This window comes from Peromyscus californicus, unplaced genomic scaffold (genome assembly GCF_007827085.1).
Source record: "Peromyscus californicus insignis strain IS unplaced genomic scaffold, ASM782708v3 Scaffold_14__1_contigs__length_90479793_seg_2, whole genome shotgun sequence".
Lineage (NCBI taxonomy): Eukaryota > Metazoa > Chordata > Mammalia > Rodentia > Cricetidae > Peromyscus > Peromyscus californicus.
This window is the reverse complement of record NW_026294436.1, coordinates 60,210,176-60,228,446: the sequence shown is the minus strand read 5'-3', so window position 1 is coordinate 60,228,446 and position 18,271 is coordinate 60,210,176. Positions and strand designations below refer to the sequence as shown.

Below are 18,271 nucleotides of genomic sequence, written 5' to 3'. Positions count from 1 at the left end.
TTTCTGTATGGTAGGGCATTTTGACTGGTAGTCTGGTCTTCTATGGTTGCTTCTGATGAAGTGGTGATGGGTCATTGTTTTTAGCTGACTTGAGAGTTAATATGAGAGTTAAGATGTCCTGTATGCTGTGGACAGGACAGATTTGCCATTGGCTCATTCTATGAATGGGTTGAGTTACTGAATGTCTCCAAGGCTTGGCTTCTTTATCTAAGGATTGAGCTTATAACAAAATCTGCCTTAGATTACGCGCCATGCTAGCCCCTGTGATTGGGGACCAGTTGTTCTTATTCCTTGCTTCTTTCATTTCCCTTTCTTCTTCTCTCTCTTTCTCCCCTTTTTCTATATTCCTCTTCTTCCCATTTCTTTATCATTTTTCCATCTTATTAGTTAAGAAAACAAAAACAGCATGTGAAACTTCATTTAGCTGAACATTTCAGGTTGTGCAAATATATGACAATTACGTTTTCAATTTTGTAAAGCCATACATAGAACTGTTAATGAAGTCCAACATCACAAGGCCTGGCTCTAGGTACAATCACTCCCTTGTATTAAGAGAAAATTATATAATGTATAATAAAGGAAAATGAATTTATTTATAGTTTTGGCTAAACCTGGGGAGAAAGAAATTTACTCATAGCAGTGTTTCAAGATATAGAAAAGATGAAACAAAAGTCAGGAAATATTCATGTGTAGATTTAATTCTGGGACCTAGCTACCAGAGATGGAAGAGAGTTATTTTCCAGGTGTAGAGGACCAGGTCTTTGGGGGTGGGCATTTGCACTCTCAGCACGGCATTTCCTGTAGAGATCCCACTTCCTAAAGACCCTTTTAATTTTTGTTTTAATTTTTGCAGTTTTATCTCAAAGTTTCAATGATCTTTTCTTTATTGCCTATTTATCCTTTAGCTTTAGTGATGTGGCAGTGACCCTTAATCAGTGAAAACTGTAAAAACACATTGAAAAACAACTGTTATTATTTATCCTAAACCCATGAAATAGCTACTTCATGGGTCCTTGAATGAGACAAGCAACCCATATTTCTCAGAGTTTTACAATGTAGACTATCCAGGTGCTCAGGGTTATTGCAGGGAAGAGAGATGCATTTGTGTTAAACCAGAATCGTTACTGTTCATTAGCCCAGCAAAGGGAGATATCAAACAAGTTTAATTGTGAGGTTTAGTCTTACAAAGGCATTTATTCACCTTGCAACATTTTCTTGAACTAATATGAAGCACTTTGTATGGATTCTTACCATAGATCATTTGGGTTGGGGATTGGGATGGGGTCAATGAAAAGCAGCTATTATGTTGGTAGCAGCTTCTCATGGACTAGCTTTATCTATGGCCTTGAAGCTCCTTGATATTCTTGTCATGAAAGTTTGTTTGCAACTAATGAATCTACTTGCTGCATATTGATTTGTGTGACTCAAAGCTCATTGCCACTGTATAAGATGGTTGTAAATCACGTTGTCCTTGGTGTTTCTTGTCATCTTCTGTAGTCATAGCACTCTCCATTTTCACCTAAGCACAGGGCTACCATAACAAACATCACATCTCCCAGGCTCCCAAGCCACTAGGCAGGGACATAATGTATGTTCTGGTCAGTGGGATAAGAGTAGATAAGATGTGATACTTGAAAAGAGACCACCTTAAGGAAAGGGGACAGTGAGAGAGGCTCCCCATGGCTCCATAGTAAGACCTTCTCATAAAAAGCCAATTGAAACAAAACAATAACAAAACAAAACAATAAAGAAAAGAGGGGGAAAAGACACTAAAAAAAGAAAAACAACCCCCTCCCCTTTTCTCTTCTTCCTTCCATTTCCCCTCTGTTCCTCCTTCCTTCCCTCTCTTTTCTGTCCCCTTCTCCCCTCCCTCAGTCCTGCTGGTTGGAACTTATTTTGTTCAGGAGATGGAGGCTGAGAAATAGTGGGGGACTGAACAACAAAAGAGAATTAACCAGGTCCTTGCTGATTCCAGTCTCTTCACAGACTAGACCTGCTGGTGAACATTTTATGTTGGAGAACATTTATGTCTTCTTTAAAATAATGCATTTTGGTTTTCTGTCAGTTGCAACTAATCTGAATTCTGATAAATTCAAGAACTATGCATTTAAAAAATTGTAGCATAATAGTAGGTTTCAAGTTCTATTTAGTATATTAAATATATATAGTTTTAAGACCAATGTGCTCTCTGGGGATAAATATAGTTTCATTTAAACAATTTATTTGAAAGACTTCAATTAAATTAATTATGCATTTGATTTGATTCAATTTAACTTAACAAATATTTATTGGATAATTATTATATGCAAGGCAATTTCCTAGAAGTGCCAGAGGATAAGACACAGTGGTGATGGTAATGTGCTGTTGGTCAGAGTACCATTCTGTCCCAAAGCAGGAGAGCCAACAGTAAGAGGCCCTGGCTTAGTAAATAAAGCAGAAAGTAATCCAGGAAGATATGCAGTGTCAACCTCTGGCCTCTGCATGACCACACACACACACACACACACACACACACACACACACACACACACACACACACAAGCACACACACATACCTCTACACATATATACGAGTACAGATTTACACACATACACATAAACACATACAGTAGTACTCTCATAAAATTGATGGGGCAATTACTCAATTTCAAATTTTTCATTTTTTCCTATAAAATCTAAGTTATAGAAAGCTTATCATTGCCTCTATCCAAAAATAAATGGAAATAAAGTTTTTTGATTGATGTTACTGCTCTTTGAGTAAATATGGTGAAAACCTTATATAAAAATTTGTACTGGCTTCTTTCCCTCTTTTCTCTTTATATTTTTGTTTTCTGAGACAGGGTCTCCCTAGGTAGTTTAGTCTGTTGTAGATCTTGATTCTCCACCTTCTGCCTCCCTAGTGCTTGGATCTTGGGGTGTGGGGTTTGGGGAACAAAGCCCTCAACCATTTCATTAGTATTATAATTAGGATGAGTGAGCAAGTGTGTGTGTGTGTGTGTGTGTGTGTGTGTGTGTGTGTGTGTGTGTGTGTGTTTATGTGTATGTGTGTATGCATTTATGTGCATGACTGAGGCTCTGTTAGCAACTGCCCAAATTGAACATTTGAAATCATGGAGATGAGGACCAAAATGGACTTTAACAAAGAGTGTCAACCAATTCCTGTTCTTAGCACTTCTCTATATAAAATATATCAACATAATAAAGATGAGAGAATCATTCCTACAACAGCACAATACATGTGCTCCTTTTAGAAGATCCCACGTTCTGAAAAATCGCACACTAAAAATAACTGGCATTTTGTGATAACTAGAAGTAGAATAGATCACTCAAAACATTTACACCACTCAAAGCATAAAGCACCAACCAAAACAGTGGTGGTCTTATTAGACAGCCTAATACAGCTATGAAAAATGGTGTTACCTTCCCTAGAAATGAAGAAACAACACAACAAACATTCCCTTTAAGAAGCCAAGGACAGCTTGATGGAAGAGTTCTAGAAATGTAAGCAAAGGGACATTCTCACCTGCTACAGCTTAGGTAAAGGCTCCTTAAAGGCCTATGCTTGTCAGTCTGTGACACTGTTGGAAGACATTGGAACCTTTCAGATGTGGGGCTTGTTAGGTCACTGAGCACCTGCCCTTGAAAGAAATATTTGGACTCTGACCCTATTCTCTTGTCATTTGTTTATAATGATGCCCCTCGGGAAGCTGACTTCTCTGCCACATGCTCTTACCATGGTTTTCTGTCCTGCCACAAGCTCCAAAATAGGGTACTCAGGCACTAGAGACAAAAACTTCTGAGACTGTGAGGTAAACTAAGCCTTCCTTCCTGATACGTTATTTATGTCAGGCTTACTGTCGCAGTGACAGAACAGTGGCTCACACAGCATTGGAATTTGCAGATGGAGGGCCTCAGGTTTAGCAGGAAGTGACTCTGATTCCTTTCCTAGCATTTGAACGTGTGCCTTGCACAGTAATGCTCCTTCTCCCACACTCTCCTTTTGAGCACTTTCCATTGCCTGCTCTCAGCGGCAGTCAGAAAATGCTGAGGAGAATGTGAACATCCTTCTGATATAGCATCTGAAGGCTGACAGTAGCCTAATATGACTTCACAGTTCCTGTGTGGGTCACTTCACTTCATGTCATTGCACAGATCTTGCATCATCTCACATGGCCATCACAAAGGGAGGGGGGCCTCATGAGCACAGCGAGGAGTAATCTTATTTCATATAACTTCTTTCATAGTATATTGTTATAATTATGTTTTGTTAGGTGTTATTTACGTATTTCCATGTTTGATTTATCACTTAAACTTGATCATAGATGTGCAAAAACAAAACTCCATGCCAAGATGGCTCAAACACCCATTAGGGATTGAGATGTCTTCCTCGTGGGTAAGGGAGACATATGCAATCAATATTTTTCAAGTCTTTCCTGAAACTGTTAGTCAGACCAGGCAGGAGGAAGGATGTGAGATCCACGGAAGCAGTGCTGTGCCCTCCAGGGTTGGCCTTCCACTTGGGTGTGTGCTTAGATGCTGTACTTGGGCACACATGATGTAATACATTGATAAATCTTGTGTGAGGACCATCTGAGAGTTCTGTGCTGGACTGCAGTCATTCCCTGACTTACCAATTGTTTGTGGGCTGATTTGGGTCGCAACAATGAACTCTGCATAATTTCTTCTTGTTGAACTGGGAAGATCTGCCTAGTCATGGCAAGAAGCAAAGTGAGTGTATTTGTAACAGGGTAATAGAAAGAGCTGCAGTGGTGGAAGAGAAAAGGGTAGACAAGGTGAAGTGATGTTTAAGGAATCTCTGAATCATAGGGTTTTGTTTTGCTTGGTTTTCATAATAGTCCAATCAGACAGGCAGCATTAGCCCATTGCACTATTAAGGGAAATGTCCAGAGAGTTGAAAGAATGTGCTCAAAGTCACATGCACACTAAATCGTGGTGTCGGGATTGGAACTCAGGTCTGTCTGACTCCATGTTCTGTGTCTCCACTCTTCCTCATATCAGAGCCTGAATGTCAAAGCTGAATGTTTGCAGTTATTTGGTTTATTACCTATTTGTGACCTGGAGTGAGCTTTGAAACCCTAGGAGACTCTTCTTCCTCACATACTGAGGTGTTGGGAATGTTCTCCTTTAGAGGGTTGTGAGTTACTCATGACAGCTGATAAGGAAGCCCTGGGCAAATGTTAAAACTTCATGCAGGCAAGAGTTATTTCATTCTCCTTCCTTAAAACTTCCAGCTTTTTACATTAGAAGTGATTGATAAATATCAATAGTGTTACGATTACAGGTTAGGAATTAAAAAGAGAGAGAGGTTGGGTTGTTGGAAAAGGAGCAAAGACGTTTGATTCCAAAGCAACATGCATCTGGGCGTTAAGAAATCAGAAGGAGGATGTACCGATGACAGCTGCAAACCTCCTGGAAATCGTCCCACAAAGCTGAACAGGTGGCACCTCATTCAAGCTCGTCTAGATATTTCTGTGAAAGCAATACTTTTGCCTGGATGCCTATGTTTTGGAGATCATCCTTCTAGCTTCCGATTCCTCCCCTTCTTCTACACACAGACTTTCTGTGATAGAATGTTTGAGGTGGTTAGGATCATGTGGTAGGAGTAGGCGCTGTATCTTCTGTAGGATAGAGGGAACTGTGTGTTATCCCCATGGTACTTAGGACAGCTTAGTGCTAAATACAATCTGATGATGCCTCTAGGAAGTGGGACACATTATGTTTTTTTTTCTTATCTCATCTGGATCAAGTTCTAAAGATAATCTAGTGTTTTCTCAAAACATTTCAATCTCTCCAATCCTGCTTGAATTTGGTAACACCAGGGCTGTCTACACAAAGTGGTTTGGGATAAGAATCTGGCTAGTATCTAAAATATGTTGACAAAAATGTTGGATGATGAAGCTAAAAGCGTAGGAAAGAAAAACAACAATACTTGACTGTAAGAATGGCTATAAAATGTTTGGTTACCATATATACACTTGTATTAGACAGACAGACAGACACATACACAGACACACAGACACAGACACAGACACACACACACACACAGACACACACACACACACACACACACACACACACACACACACACACACACACACACAGAGTCATGTTATACTAGAGCTAGCTGAGTGAGGTAGGTATGTATATCTCTTCCCACCTCCACAACTCTGCAGTTACTGGTGTAGAAACAGAAATCAGTCACAGTAGGATGGAAATCCATCAGGGGAACTGTCCAATGACATAAACCGTAGCCATCTCCCATGCCCTGTATCCTCATACTACTTAATGAATACTGGCACATCACTGTGTATAGATGAATGTACTTATTAATTTTTTATTGTTGGAGTTCTTTACAAACAAAATCTCTTTGTGCAGTTTATCTTTGTATCTTGGCTGATTGAACAGAAATTTAGTAAATGTCTGAGATTTACGAATGTATATATGAAGGATGGGTGGGCATTGTGACTATGGATTTACAATAGATATGTATTTATTAACTAATATTTTATTAATAATGAGTTCTGCAAACCCAGACAAAAATGGCAGTGCTGCAGTTTGCTGTGAGCCTGTTAATAGAAATCATATCTGCTCTAATTCCAGAAGCACTGAGCACCCACTTAACCCCTTGCGGTGAGAGAACTCAGGCCTGATCTGAGTGAAGTCCCTGGTCCTGGCTCTGCTCGTTACCACTAATGGGTAGACTTGGCAATACAATTTAATTTTGTGTTTGTGCAAGTGGAAGCTGGCATAGATGATTTCCACACAGTGATGAAATTTAAGGTGTGAATTTGAATGCTAGAATAAGTTTCTGCTGTCCTCTGGGATTCTGCTCATCTGTGAAGATACAGACCCCCTTCTTGAATGGAATCAGTCTTTAGCTTTGTTTACAGTTTTGATTGTATTTGGTTTAGTTTTTCTTTGTAGCCTGGAGATCAGAATAATCACTGTGCAGGACATTAACTGCCCCATGGATAGTTATTTTGTTTGTCTAGGACCCTCAACTGTTAAAAGCCAGTGTTCCTGCCTGCTCACTGCTGTTGACTCCTGAAATGTCAGGGTCTATAATGTCTGTGGAAACAGATATTCATTGTCCTCTGTAGTTGTACACACAAAAAGTCTATGCAGGACTTTACTGCATACTCTTTTATTTGTGTGAGATAGGATCTTATTTAGTAGCTATAGTTGGCCTGGAGCTCACTATGTAGACTAGGCTGGCCTTGAACTCACAGAGGTCTGCTGGTCTCTGCCTCCTGAGGTTAAAGGCATGCACCACCACACCTTGTCCTTGACTACTGAATCTGAAGTGTGTGTAGCTGGTGATAGGGTTTTCTACAAGACATTCCCTATTTTATTACAATTTTAGTAAAATGCAGAATGGCCACAGCATTCTGAGAAACTGAAAACTACATGGATTTTTAAGAATCCCTACTTCTCCCATATGAGTGTGTGTGTGTGTGTGTGTGTGTGTGTGTGTGTGTGTGTGTAGGCCAGAGGACAATCTCAGGTGTTAACTCCACAGCTCCCCCACCCCCTTATTTTTTGACAAAGGATCTCTCACTGGCCTGGAACTTGCCAAGTAGCCCAGGGTTGGCTGGCCAGCAAGCCACAATAATCCTTGAATTCCTGTCTCTGCCTCCCCAGGCCTGGCCTTCTCCCCTCCTCTCTCTTCCTCCTCCTCCTCCCTCATCCTCCTTTTAACAGGAGTTCTAGGAGTCAGACTCAGCTTTTCATACTTTAAAGGCAGGCACTATTCTAGCTGAGCTATCTCCTCAACACATAAAAAGGTGGCCTTTTAAAAAAAAACCTAAAATAGCCGGGCGGCGGTGGTGCAAGCCTTTAATCCCAGCACTGGAGGCAGATCCAGGCAGATCTCTGTGAGTTCGAGGCCAGCCTGGTCTACAGAGAGATCCAGGACAGGCACCAAAGCTACACGGATAAACCCTGTCTTGAAAAACCAAAGGAAAAAGAAAATATGGGGTTAGAACTTTCTGAGCGGGTGGATTCTGCTGTTTAAGAAGGAAAGGTGGTGTGTTCTGTGCCTCCTCCTGCCATGTTGGCTTCAATGTAAACAGTGCCTTCTAACTGCCATGTCCTTTCTGTGCAGAACCAACTGTTCCCAGACACCCCCTCCTGAGAGGTGCAGGCTAGCACTGAGGGTTTGGGGAAGGTAAAAGGACCCTATGTGTTCAAATGATCTTTATGACCCAGCCATGGCTCTGGTATTGGGACGCTGCACCCCCATGTCTCACTAGAAGTGAGGAAGTGCAAATCTGAGGGTGTATCTTACATTTTGGCTCTTGCGGTCAGTAGAACCATTGAAAAGAAAACATTTTTTTTTAACTTTAATATTGATTGATTTATTTACTTTCTTGAGACAGAGTCTTGATGTATTTTTCTCAGACTAGCCCCATGATTCTCCTGCCCTTCTCTTCTGAGCACGGGGATACAGGTATGTGCCATCACGTCTGACTTAATTTCTTAATTAGCCACCAGCTTCATACCTTCAGTACAGGAGGTAGGAACTCCGAAAAGCTTTAGTTTTATCCATCATCGGCTTACCCTCAGTGAAGATGGGAATGCTGGTTTGCCTTTTTCGTTTTCATGAGTTGGTGGATGAAATACTTCAAGAACATAAATGCTTCACTAACTTGCTGATGGTAGATTTCTAAGCACGTTCTTTCATGATTATGACTTTAGGTTTGTGTGAACATCACAGAATTGAATTGCATGCATGAGACTCTGTTGCAAAAGTTTAGATTCGTGAGAAAGCCATCTAACTTCCACAGAAATTTAATAAAACGATGACATACTGAGGAATCGTTTTCTGTTAAAAGGCTGAGAAAATTAAAGGGCCTTGGAGATGGCTCAGTAGCTAAGGTCATTTCTGAAGACTTGTATTTGGATCCTCAGGACCCATGTAGAAGCCAGCTATGGTGGCACATACCTATAACCCCCATGCTGGGAGGCAGAGACCAGAGAGTCCTGGGGGCTTGTTGGTCAGCCAGGCTAATTGAAAGGGCAGCTTCAGGTTCTATGAGAGATGCTGTCTCAAGAAATGAGGTGGGGAAAAAGTGGAGGAAGTCATTCTGATGGCCACCTTTGGCTTACATGTGTGCACACATAAAGATGGGAAAATTAAGATGCAAAAAATGTAACGTCCCAGGTGAGTCATTGGTTTTGCTATGGTGTAGCTCCATCTGGTAGTTATTTGCATAACCACATTTCAGAGGGTTTTTTTTTTTTAAATCAAAACAAGTATCTTAGCAGGCCTCCTGAGGAAAGTGGTGTGGAAAGCAGGAGGCAAATGGCAGCATTGTCAGAGTTGATGGTTTCAGTTGATTCGGTTGGAGATTCTTTCTAAGTTATAACTCACCCTCCCATGATCCACACTTCAAAGCCTAACAGTGTTTATTTCCTGTAATTTCTTTATCCTTTGGCTACAACTTGCCCTTATTGGTCAACACTTTGAGGTAACTCTCCTTCCCTTGCCGAAGGCCGTGGAAACGAGTTGGGTGAGGACCCAGTGCTGGCCATTGAGTATGATCAGAGACCTTCCTGGACCTTCTAAAGATGGGATTTTATTATTCCCTTCTTGGATTCATGCAAATTTGTGTGGAGAATCAAAAAGCCTTGTTTTACTGCCTGTAAGAACTAAATTCTCCAAGCAAGTCCAAGCTGCCAGTCTGTCTAACTCTGCGTTGCCCCCAGACATACCAATGGCGGACAGAAAACACAATGGGGCTTTCCGAGAAACTTCCTATCAAGTACACAATTTTCCTAAAGGGGAAAAGTTTCACAGCTTTACATATTTTATGACTTCCTAGGCTGTTACTTGCCATGGAAGCTCCTTAGCCCCCTCCCTCCACTCTGAGCTGGTGGAACAGAATTGATCCCTCCACATCCTCAGGAGGAAGCAGTGACTGGACACCTCACTGTGTGTTAGTGCCTTCCATTAATATAAAGTCTGTGTTCTGGCTCACTTTCCCATGGTTCTCGTTACATTTCTGGATTTACATAGATAGTGTATATGAATTTCTGGATTTACATAGGATACCTAAGTACTTTTCTTTTCTATGAGAACACTTCATCCACATTGAAGCATCAGTCATGGCTTTCCCCAACCTTCAGCTTTCCAGGATAAAACTTCTCTCTTGTTTGCCTGTTTACGGATCTGTTATCATCTCATTTGTTTCTCAAAATTTGTCCTTACATTTGTTTATTTTGTGTGTGTGTCCGTGTGTATGCATGTGGGCACTTGTGCATCACAGAGACATGTGTAACAGTCAAGAGGCAGCTTTTGGGGGTCAGTTTTCCCTCCCTACACCATGTGGGACCTGGGGATTGAAGTCAGGTCCCTAGGCTTGGCAGGAAATTCCTTTATCAGCCAAACCATCTTGATGATCCACACGTACAGCCCATGATGCCCTTGAATTCAGCATCTGCTACCAGCAAGCCACCACAACCAGCTCTCTCACTTGTCCACTTCTGCTCACATGCCTCTCATAGACTGGTCCTTTGTGAACACTCCCCATCCACAATGCTTATTATTACTCTCTTCTTGGTATGGTTACTTTAAAAGAAAAACCACAAGGTGCTATTTGTGATAAGTGTTTAAAAGTCTACTTCTTGAAAATTTAAGGACCCTAAGAAAAAGGATGGGGGTGCACCAGGCAGGACAGTCAGACCTAAAAATAAACCACAGACAATTTTAGGGGCCACATTGTTTTCTTGGATCATTACAGTTTAATACTCTACTATGTGTTCAGCTGTTCCCAGTATTTTATTGGTATTTCTTTCATGATTCGGATCATGGTCATCTTTTGTTTCTACAAATTTTTGTGCTGGAATTAAAGCAGAATCACTTTTTGTCTCCCTACCTTCTGGTGTCAGATCTAAGCCCTGTGAGGCCTTCTTATCTCTGTCAAGCCTTGGTGGTCAAACTTCTTACGGGCATAAGCAACTGCTCAGGGCTGTAACCATGAGGAGCTGCTTATTTACTTCTTTCCTTTGGAGTCGTTATTAACCAAGTGAAACCAATGTGTCAGTAAAAAAATAAACTGTCAGGCATAGTTGCTGGGTCCCAGATCTTAAAACCTAGTTTCAAGGTATCAGACTTGAACAAGTAGCAATATGAAGGACAAGAATAAATTTCCATAGTGACAACATGGTAGAGAAAAGGCATCCTTTCTCCTATAGGAGTTCCTTGCGCTAAGCTCTGCACACACAGGATGTAATTTAACCGCCACACCATTCACAGGTTTGTTAAGAAATATGCCACGGGACTGGGGTGATGTCATAGTAGGTAACAGAACTTGTACAAACAGAAAGACTTGATCTTAATCACTACTGTTCACTATAAGCAAAACAAAACACCCACAAAAACAATCAAACAAAAAGTCCAGTCACCAACAACCATAAAACAACCAGGCAAGGCTCAGTGTGCCTTCAATCCAAGAGTTGAGGGGGAGTGTTGGCTGAGATGGGACAATCACAGGGGCTCATTGGCCTAGCTGAAATGTTGGGCTCCATGTTCAGTGAGAAACCCTTGTCTCAAGGGCAGTAAGGGAGAGTGAGATAGAAGACAACCAGTATCCTCCTCCAGCATCTGCTTATACTTGGGTATGTGTACCTACACGTATACATACATGCATCCAACACACATAGATAGACACACTTACTCAGGCTAACTGCATACAGCCAGGATTCGAATCCAGATCTCCTTTGTTTTGAGCCAACTCACTTAGTTGTTGTACTATTGGGCTGTAGATTGAATAGATCAGATTCTCAGTAAGTATTCACTAGCATTTTCTTATTCTAATCTTAGTGATAATTTAGTGATAATTATGTATTCTATAACAGCAGCACAAAGAATGGGTGAATATTTGACCCAAGAAAAGACCCTTTTGCTTTAATTAGATCCTGTCATTTTTTTTTTCCTAGAGAGGATCTGTAGTTGGCAGTCTATTTGAAATGGCTCATTAGGTGTTTTTTTTTTTTTTTTTTTTTTTTTTTTTTTTTTTTTTTTTTTTTTTTTTTTTCTGGTCTGGAGGAAGCAGTTCAAAAAGAAAAGATGAAAATCTACCAGAGAAGAATACATGCAAGAATCATGGAAAAGCAATAAATGGGAATGGACTGACAGGCCAGCAGGACTGTGTTACATGCATAGCAACAGGACTTATTTTGTTATGTGGTGTGTGAGGATATGGCTGATGTGTCTGGGGTGAGATACAGTGTCATAATTTAATGCAGATCCTGAGGTGGATTATCTGGCAGCATCCTGTGGAACTCTTACCACCCCTTCTCTGGACATCACCAACCTCTTAACAGATCAGTGTTTTCAAAGCCATTTTGATTCCATCAGTCCCCTTGTACCACGAGTCATACTGAGCTTGCAATAAAAGTCAGAGCCCAAACCTCAGGTAATTTTCAGGTGGATGACTGCATGGGAGAACCCACTTTAAGTCCTCATGTGTTAGTTATTTGAACCCAGCTACTTTTTAAATTTATACATCAGTTGAATTGTGTCAGCCTTTTTGCCAAGGTTACCAAAAGGTAGGCGGAAGTTTCTGTCCTGCAAGCAACTCCCAAATACTAGGCAGCCACTTCCCAAATTATCACACAGAGGCTTATATTAATTATAAATGATTGACTGATAGCTCAGGCTTATTACTAACTAGCTCTTACACTTAAATTAATCAATAATTCTTATCTATGTTTAGCCATGTGGCTTGGTACCTTTTCTTAGTATGACATTCTCATCTTGCTTCCTCTGCACCTGGCTGGCCACTCCTGACTCCACCCTTCCTCTTCCCAGCATTCTTAGTTTGGTCGCCCCGCCTATACTTCCTGCCTGGCTACTGGCCAATGAGTTTTTTATTAAACCAATTTGAGTGACAAATCTTTATAGTGTACAAGAGGATTGTTCTACAGCACCAAAAACTGTATTAAACAACTTAAATGAAGAAACGTTTATGTTTCCTCACAGCTTCAGAGGTTTCAGACTATCAAGGAGGGGGCAGTGTGACAGAGCAGAGCAGTCTACCTCATGACACCCAGGAAGCAGAGAAAGCATGGGAATGCAGGAAGAGTCCAGGAGAAGAACCTCTGAGAATACCCCATGACCTTCTTCCAACCAGTCATACCTCACTTTCTACCTCAGCACTTATCAGTAATGCACTTATGTATGGCTCCATCAAGGAATGAAGCCACAGGTGGGGTCAGAGCCCGTGTGACCTAGGCTTCTTTGGAAACCCTCAAAGAGATCCACAGAAGTGTATGTCACTTATCTCCTAGACGCTGCTCACGCCAATCAAGTTGACAATTTAAGTGTAACCATCACAAGGTACATTTTGTGTCGGTTTCTTTGCTAGATCAAATGATACGTTGTTACCTTTCATCCTTAGCTATTTGATATCTGCCACTTAAAGCAGTATACACCAGAAGAGCCATGGGGGTCTCACTTGAATAAGAACTTGTTATTAAGTTTCTGTTGACTTATTGATCTAGACACTCTGGAGCACAGCTGGAAAACTTAACCTTAACCCATCATATGCTTTCTGCATCTCCGTCTGTCCAACCAGCAGCATACAAGACATTTTATGAAATGTCTTCCAGGATTTTGCACAGGTTCCTAGAACTTCAAGATATCTGTATTCTTTTTCAACATCAATTCCAGAATTATAGTATTTAGCAATGTATGACCCAGGAGGATATATTTAGTAAATAATTATTGACAAGGATACACCTTATTCTCATTGTGGAATAACATCCGAAGAACATGTGCTGTGCTGTTATCTAAAGCCCTCTGTGGAATGATAACTTTTCATTGTATTATTCAGGGGTTTTTTTTGTGAATTATCTTGTGTTGGGAGGAGTCAGAATTTTTAGGTAGTGATGGGCCTTACCTCTGTGAAGACCTCCAAAGAGCTGTAACTATACATTAGAACTTGGAGACTTAGGGGCCGAAGAGATGGCTCAGCAGTGAAGAGCACTGGCTGCTCTTCTGGAGGACCTGAGTTCTATCCCCAGCATCACATGGCAGCTCACAACCCTCTACAACTACAGTTTTAGGGGATCTGATGTCCTTTTCTGGTCACTGAAGACACTGCATGCAGGTACTGCACAGCTACACTTAAAGATGAAACAACATACACATGAAAAATTTAAAACTGAAAAGAAAATTTATGTGGCTGGAAAGATGGCTCAGTGGGTAAAAGCACTTGTTGCTCTTGCAGAGAACCGGGGTTCAGTTTCCAGCACCCATATGGTGCCTCCTCATCATCTGTAACTCCAATGCATTGGGTTTCAGCAACCTCTTCTGACTTCAGTGGACACCAGACCTTCAAGTGCTGTGTAAACATCCATGCAGCCAAACCATTCCCCACACAAAATAAATAAATAATAAACTTAAAGTTTTGAGATTTTTTTAAAAAAAATTCTTCAGCACCCAACCTTGAACACCTTCTGATCTTTCCTGACCAAACACCTTTTCTCAGACAGGCTCTTCCTTCATTCTCAGTGATAGTATCTTTGCATCTGATCAAGGAAATTTATAAATTTGTAATTCTGTTGCATTCATAACTCACTAGTGTACCTCAGATGTAGACATTTTTGCTATGGATACAAGTTCCGCTCACATGCTGAAAATATTAAGGGATGACTGAATGATCATCTCAGTGTTGGCTTCTCAGGAAGGCTTGGCTGATGGCTTGCTTGTGACATTTTGTGGATATCCAGACTTTTAGTAGAGAAAGCATAACAATGCTAAGCACAAATGATTATTTTTACCCCTTTGTGCTGCCCATGTAGGAAATGAGAAACAGCATTGTCTCTGAGGACCAGTACTGTTGGCTCCTATTTCATACTTACTGTTGATCTGATGTATGAGCCTATGTACAGGTGTTTTGGGGGAAGAAAGAGATCCTATTCTTTCTGGCAGACCAGCTGCCTGAGCATCAGTTTTATTTCTAGGGTTTCATGAAAGACATCATCCCTGTAGATTTATTTTGGGTTGTTCACAAAAGTTAAGGAGAGCCTGTTCTGAAATATCTATAGGAGGACTCAAGGTTTTGTGAGCTTAGTGCTGTAAGAAGGAAATGTAAGGCACTGAAGCAGGTGCCTTGCACAGTAGCCAGGCCTTGGAGATGACAAGCTTGCCTGGTTGTCAGTGGTTAAGATGGATAGCCTCAAGGGACAGCAGGAAAGAAGAGGTGAGAGCAGGTTGAAGGTTGAAGTTCAGATGAGTTAAATTAATGTGGTTAAAGTACTGGTCATTAGAGTGTGGGAAAATGAGTTTGTATTTATACAAAGACTCACTTTTTAATTGGCCAGGACAGATTTTAATTCCAGGTTGCAACTGGAGCTGGGCTTTCAGTTCTGTAGTTAAGCTAGGAATTAGTATGTCAGATTCTCGGAAGTCCTCAGAGTCACAGACATCTACAGCCCCATCTCTAATTTATATCAGCCCCCAAAAGCTACTTGTTTTGACCTCTGGCCGCTAGTTGGCAAGTCAGTGTCAGAGCATCCTTTGGAACAGGCAATCTTTTCTTTTATATTTGAGGATATGGAACTTTCTAGAAGCTAAATGGTCTGTTCAGTGTTGCTAGCTAGAGACAAAGGCAAGACTGAATACATCCCTTACTACATATGAAGAAGAAAATGTCAACATAAGCAGTGGGCATGGTAACTCTCTTCTACAATTCAAGAGGCTGAGGCAGGAGGATCAGAAATTCAGGGCCAGCCTGGGTTATATAATGAGAGTCTAAGAAAAACCAAACTAAAACACCAGACGTGGTTAAAATGAATAGATCATTGTAAAACACTTGGGGGTGCTATTTTTTTTTTAAACTTTAAAAGGTTCTCCCTGGTTCAGATGTACAGTCCAAGACTGTTTTGTGACAATTCTTATTTAATGAAAAATTTCCATTAAAAAAGCCATTAAATACAAAATCAAATGTAATTTGAGTATAAGATGTAAGTTATTCTAAAAATAACCCCACCCCACAATTCTAATATGTCTTAGTTTCTACTTTTAAAAATGTGGTCACTCTGCCTCATGGACTGTATTGATGATTGAAGCCTCCCCTCCCCTTCCCCCCAAAACTCGAAAACTGAGTTACAAACATAATTATGTCATTGGGAAAAGTGACAGTAAGGAGTTTCAGATCCACAACTGCTATGTTCTTCTTGTAGGAATTCTAACAATAAGGGCTTTTAAAATAGCTGGACATGTTTAGCCAGCCACAAAGCCTAAATACACCTAAGTCAACTTTTTCTTGATTACCAGTAACCAATGAGGAACAGCCTCCCCGGCAGATGTCCTGTGGGAAGCAGCCTTGTGGCTGCAGGTTCCCTCTCTGTAGCAATGACTCACACGATGGAGTTCAAGTAACTCACATGCTGATGTCCATATGCTTAATTGAATTGTGTAGGTTTTCCTTCTTGCCTCTTGGGTACTATTTTAGACATAGTCTTATGCCAATATGTTTTTACTCTGAGGCTGTTTAGTTCATCATCTTCAACATGACAACCTGAAAATATCCATGCTAAATGGATTACAGCTTGTTTTTCTTAGTTCTTGCTTTTGAAATTGCAGTGTGTGTGTGCGCGTGCGTGCGTGCGTGCGTGTGCGTGCGTGCGTGTGCGTGTGTGTGTGTATACAGTGTTGCATGCACTTGAGTATGTGTATGAGGATGCTTTTGCATGCATGTGTGGAAGTTAGAGATTGAATTCAGGTGTCTTCCTCTATTGCTCTCTAATTTTTGAGATAGGGCCTCCCAATCAATCTGAGTTTACAGATGCATGCTGCAGAGTGCAAATTTTATGTGGGTGCTGGAGATCTGGACTAAGATCTTTGTATTTATGCAGCAAATACTTTACCCACTGAGCCATTCCCCTAGCCCGAGATTAGGTCTTATGAAGTTAATTTCTGGTACTGTGTGTTTGATAACATTGTGCTTTCCCATGAACACTGAGGTTCTCAGAAGGTATCTGTGGTCTGTCCCTACCAAAGTGTAAGTGACTGTGTGGCAGGTGTTACAGTTACTTCACTTCACCCATGCAGGGTGTTCCTTTTTCTACAATTATTTTTTGCTTCCCTGGGGTTTTTTGAGCATCAAGCATTAATGAGTCTTGGGCTGGAGGGACAGCTCGGTCAGGAAAGTGCCATACTTGCTGCCTATGCCTGAGGATCGAAGTCTGAGCCTCAGGCACAGAAGAGCTGGATGAAGTGGCCCATGCCTGTCCCCCTATTGCTGGGGAAGTCTAGATGGAGGACCCTAAAGTCTACTGACCACTCAGGCTAGCTTCATTGGCAAGCTCCAGGTTCATTTAGAGACCTTGTCACAAAAAAGTAAAGTGGAGTACAATTGAGGAAGACAGCTGAAGTGGATCTCTACCCAACACACACACACACACACACACACACACACACACACACACACACACACACACACACATATGCACACACTCATACATGCAGAAAGAGGTGCACACATATACACACAATATAAAAGTGAATGTATCATTATAACCTACCTTGTATATTTTAAAAGTAAGATGTGGACAGGTGAGGTAGCTCGACTGCTAAGCCTTGACAACTGATTTCGACCCCTTGAACCTACATGGTAGAAGGAGAGAACTGACTGCAGTTGTCCTCTGACCTTCCCACATGGACTCTGCCCCTCACCCCAATGAGTAAATATGAAAAAAAAAAAGCAAAAGATAAATTTCTGTCTCCTAGATTTTCAATAAACTAGAATGACACATGATGTAATAAAAATTTGGATAAATCAGATGGATTTTTTTTTTAAAGAACCAGCTGACCCACCAGTAAGACATACCTGCAAAGTTTGCAGAACTACTGATGGAGAGGGAAGCACCGGAATAGAGAAGCAGAGAAAGGAGATGATGGCTGGGTGAGTCTGTGCGCTTACCAACCTCATATGCAAATTAGGCAGAGGACATTTATACAGAGAAGATGCATATGTTCTACCCTATTCTTTATGGAGCTCGAGAAGCACCAAGGCTGAATGGGGTCCCTTTGCTGCTCACTCCAGATGAACCAACACAATTGGGGTGCCAGGATGGGGATGGTATGCATTATTTTAAAACATAATCCTAGGTCAATGCACTTGTACTTTTCAGGCCATTTAGTTCATCTTTAGCATTGCTATATGAGAACATTCAGACTAAATGGATATAATCTTAGGAAGTCTGTTTATGATAGTGTATGTATTATGACCAGTTGCAT

General features: G+C 41.0%; 1 protein-coding gene across 7 annotated transcripts in view; it reads left to right on the top strand.

Moving 5' to 3' along the window:
- The window catches only part of Rgs7 (regulator of G protein signaling 7), a 390,273-nt gene that overhangs the window by 12,084 nt on the left and 359,918 nt on the right, over window positions 1-18,271 (top strand). The window contains exon 1 of one of the 7 annotated variants that reach the window (XM_052737710.1): window positions 17,835-17,936. The exons of the other annotated variants lie outside the window; for them this stretch is intronic. The gene's annotated coding sequence lies outside the window, so the exon portion shown is untranslated. Of the gene's footprint in view, window positions 1-17,834; window positions 17,937-18,271 lie in introns of those variants that run through there. 7 annotated transcript variants of the gene reach the window in all.